Source organism: Rhamphochromis longiceps, linkage group LG23 (genome assembly GCF_057381845.1).
Source record: "Rhamphochromis longiceps isolate RC_006_pf linkage group LG23, R_longiceps_female_GT1.1, whole genome shotgun sequence".
NCBI classification, from domain to species: Eukaryota; Metazoa; Chordata; class Actinopteri; order Cichliformes; family Cichlidae; genus Rhamphochromis; species Rhamphochromis longiceps.
Window position 1 is genome coordinate 7,795,797 of NC_140578.1, and position 6,701 is coordinate 7,802,497.

Sequence of the window (6,701 nt, forward strand, 5' to 3'; positions counted from 1 at the left end):
GGAGTAAGTCAGGTAATTTTAATATAGAAATTATTATCTTCCAAAGTGATTCTTTCTCCCACTCTGCACTACTACAAATGATCTTAGGGTTACCTGCCATATTTGATGCCAAAAACGTTTAAGCTAGGTGGCTGTTACGCATTTACATGTAAATATGTTAGTAAAGTCACTTTAAACATTTTCCCATGCCTTTTTTCCATGTTGGAAATAAAATATAAGATATCGCTCACTGCAACTTAAGCATGCATGTCCATTTCACGCTTACATGAAGCAAAGCGTGACATCCACCATTCACACGGTGGACCTTTTACATGCGCTTACATCTTTTACATGCTTTGCCGTGATATCAGGTTGGCATAACAGATGTTCAAGCTGTGTATTTAAATTGAAATTAAATTGAAAAAAAGAAGAAGCTTGAATTCTCTTCTGTTATATTTGTTATTGTAATCAATTTCACAAGTGACACTTCAGTTATGTTTTCACAAAAAAGCTCATACAAGAGCCACGGGTACCTTTAATTCGGTTTAAATAAAGAATGTGTGTACTAATGCCAGCTCTGTTAAAATACATGTATACCCCCTCACAACATCTGCAGCATGCTTTTCCAATAGACTCTTAACTCCATTCTACGGACTTAAAAGTCATTCTAAAGAATAGGTTACGAAGGGTCCTCTCCAAGCGTCAATATATGGCGTTTGGGGTGAAAACCAGTGGCCACATTACATATTAAAATTCGATTTATTTTTGGTATAAAATATAAAACTGAAATGAATTACTGAATAAATTAAGTGGAAAGATCATCTTTCCTTTCAAAGTGGGTTTTAATCAAAAACTATTGATGCGTTTTGTGTGTTTGTTGTCTGTCAGTCAGCTGAGAGACTCTCAGCCTGAAGTGCTGTTTTACAGCCCTGCTCTAAATCATTGCAAAACTGGGGACTGGGCTTAGACCTTATTGACTGCTATGCGCTGAGTGTTTGCTACAAATAAACAGCACTGTGCTTTGGTCATGATGGACCTACATCCCTTTTACACTACACTGTTTTGAGCTCCAAAATGTAGAGATTCAGAGAGATTTTTGGAAGGTTTTTCCTTTATAAAAAGATTTCCATACTAGATATAATTCCCACAAGTTGTTTAACATTGTAGCAATATATAGTTTCATTACTACTCCAGAGATTATTTATTTTTGAGAAAGCTACCTATACCTCCATGTATTTGCTTGCCGAATTCATGTCCTGCTACACTCACTTGTTACCTAGAATTTAATAATTGCGGCTACTTTGTCTTCAACCTCAACCCCAGCAATTCTGAGCTATATCTCAGTTCGACTCCTGCTGGAAAATCCATGAGTGCAACACAAACAGCCTAAACCCAAACACGCTTGAAATCTTTGTTTTTAGTTACTATTTATCTTTAACACATACTCGAAAGAAAAATTTCCCAAAACACAAAAGTATAGTTTCATGCAGAATTTCGCTGTCATGCTGAATCTTTGTAAAAGTCAGAGAGACAGTATATAACCATATAATTAAGTGGATGCATTTTATCCTCAGGCCTGGACAGAGTTTTCTTTTTCTTTAGATTTTATTGATCTGATTCGAGAGGCTTTGACAATATTTGCAGTAGAGATATCTATCTTGTGTTGAACCTATTGGAGCTAGACAGCACTTGCCTTGTGCTCAGAGCAGGGTAAGTAGGGGTGGTGCTGAGGGGTGCTCCATAGGTTGCTTGTTATTTTCAGTTATATGGAAGTTGCAAGTTGTCTACCAATCCAAAGGTCAGTGGTTCAGTCTCCAGCTACTATAGTCTGCAAGTCCAAGCACCTTCAGACAAGATGCTGAACCCTAAGTTGCCCTGGTGTGTGTCTGTGTAGGTGTGTGTGTCAGACAAGGTGCTCAGGTATAGAAAAAGAGCTTCTATAATTGTGTGAATCAGGCTTGTAGTAAAAAGTGCTTTGGGACTGAATAGTGTATCTCTGCCAGTGGTTGTTATTTGTAGATAGCTTGGATGTGCTGGCTCTTGGCAGTAAAACTACCGTTAAATCTTCTTATATATTACCGATATTTGACTCATGCAATAATCTGTATGTTTGTGTTCTTTTTCAGCTTTGCAAAATTGAAATATTTTTCACTTGACTATTCTCACCTGCTTCCTTGTCACCATAACAGGCACCTCAGGATGTTTAATTTGACACAAGTTTTATGCCAGATGTTCTTCCTGATGCAACCCCATATCTTGTTACATGGGAATGATGTTTTACTCTGGTTTAGCCTGGGGTTTTGGCTATACTGAACCTGCTATGTGACTTTTCTCATATTGTTTGAGATATTTACATTTTATATGATCTCAGTGAAAAGAAAAACTCATTTGACATGAGATTTCTTAACAATAAGTCACCTGTAATTAATGGATGTGGGTTTTCTTATTTAATCTTTCAGTTATTTTTAACAGATTAGAAAGGAAGAAGCCACTTCATGCAACAAATACATTTTCTGTTGAAAGTAGAATAACCTAGATGTGAGTTAGAGCTGAAATTTTCTGCCTGTTATATTTTCTCCTTGAAAGCATAGGCGGTTTCTATCAAGATAATTTAATAAATTTGGAGCACGGTGTGCCGCTCTCTTTCTGCAGACATGAATAAATGTAGTTCACCCACCGACCAGTCTCTTTCTTTGCCTCATTCTTTCTCTCTCATCTGTAGAGCAATTATCATTTAAATAAATGCACAGATGTCCTATATTGGTCCTCAGAATCCATAATAGAAATAATAATGATATTTCTTAAATTTATACATGCACATGTACCCATTGTAATAAACAGAAGCAATGACATTCAAAATATCAACTTTTGTAATCATAAGCCCCAGCCCAAATTACTTTGGCCCATCCAAAAAATCCAGTGCGTGGGCTACAACTAATTCCTGAAAAATACAAGGAACTGTTTGTTCTTTAGAGGATTTAACCTTCTGAGAACTGAGGAAAAAAGAATCTTCCCATCGAATTTTTTTGTGTGATTTCCTGCCTCTCTAAAAGAGGCCACCCAAACACATGAGATATCAATATAAAGCCCAGGATGTCCATTATTTAGCACATCAGGACTTAGTAGTGTGGCTCAAATAAGCCAAAAGATATAGACCAAACAACAAACATAAAATGTTCATTACAGAGCACATAATGCTGAAGCATATCATGTTTATGATAGCTGTAAAGCTGAAAATACATTGCCTGCAATGGGTGTCAGCATAAATGATGGTGTTGTATGCTGTGGGTGTTTGTGGGCCTGGTAAAATTTTGTTCATTTGGATATTATTTAGTCAGTGTAAATAGTTGTATGTTCTTAACTGTGTTTTTAGGTGTGTATAAATGGAGCTCATACTTTTTCTTTCTGGTTTCAAAATGAATTTGCTCGCGCGCACACACTCCAGGATCACCAACATCAAGGCGTTTCCCACAGCTCTAATTCAGAATGGGAAATGAATGTTTCTTTCCAAAACTCATGACTCAAGACAAAAATCACAAACCTTGCTGCAAACACTTTTGTGTAACAATTATTTTCTGTCTACAGGCGTTAAATTAAAGAATTGTGCAACTAGCTGACATTACAAGAGAAAGCCATGCTAACATCCTTTCAACTAGTTTGAGCCTCTAAGTTCTGTTTGATGCACACTTCATTCTGCACAGGGACATGTTTGATGGTTGTAACTTGATTTAAAGAAACTGCTTACAACACGACTTTTGTAAACAAAGTCCATTTTTGGCACTTTGAGCACCACAACTCAGTCACCATAGAAGGTGACCCCCCAGAACTAACTCCCGGGTGGATTTGAGTGACAAACAACTCTACAAAAGCCACTGTTGTTGTGATTTGAATTGAAATTAAACAATTTTTCGATTTACATTTATATATGATATTGCACATACAGTAAGATGAGTTTCTACCAAACCTGTCAAAAGGTGTGAGATCTCTGAGATCTTTATCTGAGAGTGAAATAAAGGACTTCATCCAGCCTCTTTATGGTTACAGTAACACAAAGTGCTAGAGCAACCTATATGAGTATAATCTATACAGTGACTCCACTAATAGCAATCATGCACAATTTTAATCAGCACGGTGGTGCAGTATTTACCACTGTTGCCTTACAGGAAGCAGGTCCACCATGAGGTTTTTCTGGTTGGAGTTTGCATGTTTTCCCTGTGTTTGCGTGGGTTCTCTCCGGGTAGTTCAGCTTCCTCTCACAGCCCAAAGACATGGAGTTAGTGGGGTTAGGTTAATTGGTGATTCTAAATTCCCCATAGATTTGTTGTCCATCTCTGTTAACCCTGCGATAGACGTGCCCTAAGACAGCCTGACTGGATAAGTGTAGAGTAGATGGAAATAAACCTAATTAATGTAATGAATGAGGAAAGTATATACATTTAAGAACATAATATGCAAGCGTTGAAATGAGAAAGTCCAGTAAAGCACTGTGTAGACATGTTGTGTGATACAGGAAAGTACATGTGTAAAGACGTGTGGCTCAGAAAGTATGAGAGAGAGAAAAAAAACGGACACATATGGGCAGTTAAAAAAGCCGCTATTTAGCAAGGTTCAGGTTCCTCCTCTAGTTTCCTGCCGATGAATCGAGAGTAACATCGGAAAAAGAGATTTTTTCAGTTCACAGTAAGAAAATCTCTGGGAAAGCTGCCAAAGCATTAACCGCTATCCAACCACTGTACTGTACTGATTCACTGCTTCCCTATTTGGAGTTCGTCAGGTGCAGCCCAGAGAGGATTACATTCAAGGTCTGGGCATTGCATCAGTTACTCTACTGTATCTCCTTTAATAAATTACAAGTACTGCATATACGAGCTCTAAATTATTTTTGCCGGATGAAATAAAAACGGCAAAGGTGCAGGCTGATGTAAAGGTGGTGATCTGGTTAAAACGACACTGACCTTTCCCCCCCCTCCAGATCACCACCTTGTACTTGTAAATACTGAAGAAAACTTTGTAAATAGTGACTTGTTATTATTTATCCACTGTAGTTGAAAAAAAAAATTAGCTTGAAAACACTTTTTTCCTCTTGGTAATTGGTTATGTTTATAAATCACAAGTAGCACAAATAAGAGCACCTCTAAATTGTCTTTGGCAGATCAATTAAAATCTGTCATTATACATTGGTGATTCTAAATTGGCTGTAGATGGGAATGTTAGCAGCGTGGTGGGCTCGTTTGTTCATTGATTGGTTGGTTGGATGGATGGATCAGTTGATGTCCAAATAAAGTGCAAACAGTTTTACAGCATGCGGAAAGCTCAAGGATGCCTCAGGATAATAAATATATTATGATTTTTACCGTATTCAATAACCGTAACAGAATTAGCAATAGCTAATAAATATAACATGGCATTTAATTTATTAGGAACTCCTGTACAATTAATTGCAATTCAACATGACAACTCTGCTGTAACTTTTACCTGTACGCAGCTTAAATTGGTCAGTTTGGTTTACAAGGACAAAAAAAATTAACCTTCAATAAATCTAAATTATGATTGCGTGTAAATACAATGAGACAGATCTGTATTCACTCGTCTGCCTGGATTCCTGAGTGTCTATTCTTTACATCGCTTCGGCTTTCCCATGCTGTCAAATTAAATTTTGTCACCATCGCTCTGGCAGACTCATTTACTTGCATCTCTCTCTCCAAGCTAATTAGCCTCTGTTCCATGTGCTTCAAGTCTCAGTGCTCTTTTTCCATTCTGCCTTTGACTTTCATTTGTGCTAGGACCATTTCCACCTCCTCCTGGTCAGTTAGAGATTCTGATCCAAAGCTCCACCTGCTTCATTTCTGCTACCACCAGCATCTACACTCCATGGGGTCTATGAGGATCAGGCTAAAATATGCACCATTGTTCAAAACACCACAATGAAGGGTGAGCCCATGAGAAAAGGGGAAACTATGAAAGAAGTGTGCACATTGTCTGGCTAAATCCTCTGGGTGGCAGCTTGCATTTTATCCAAAGACTGCTCCTCTAGCTCCTCTAATGAGAGGAGGGAAACCAACCAGAGAATAAATCCATATAAAGAAATGTCTAATGACCTCTGCACACACACACACACACACACACACACACACACACACACACACACACACACACACACACACACACACACACACACACACACACACACACACACTAGTATTAAGCATGTGACTTCACATTTTGGATTCATACATATGGCAGTTGCTTCCATCGCCTGCTAGTAGTTTCATACAAATGACAATCCCTGATAATTTAATGCTGCTGAACAAATAACACTGATTTTTCTGACATTCATAAAAGCTGTTTTTGCTATGATTTTTTTCTTATTTCTCTCCATCGGCAACAAATATGTCACAAGGTCCAAAACTCACCAAATACTCCAACATACAAAAAGCTGATGTTTGATCAGCAAGTTCAACCAATAGAAGCTGCTACATGAACAGCCAAAGGAGCTTCTTTTGTGTGTGAAGTTGTTTGAAAGGTCATCAAAATGTCCAACAAGCCAAAATAAGGCTATCTGCTCTGTCACTTCCAATAGCTCACTGAAGCGTCTGTATTTTAAAGAGATCAGCTTTTGGCAAATGGTTGTTGGCATTCTGGTGAAACGGGGTACACAGGCACAGCACAGATTGTGTGCACAAATCAGTCCAACAAGCATGACAGATTCAGTGGAATTAGTG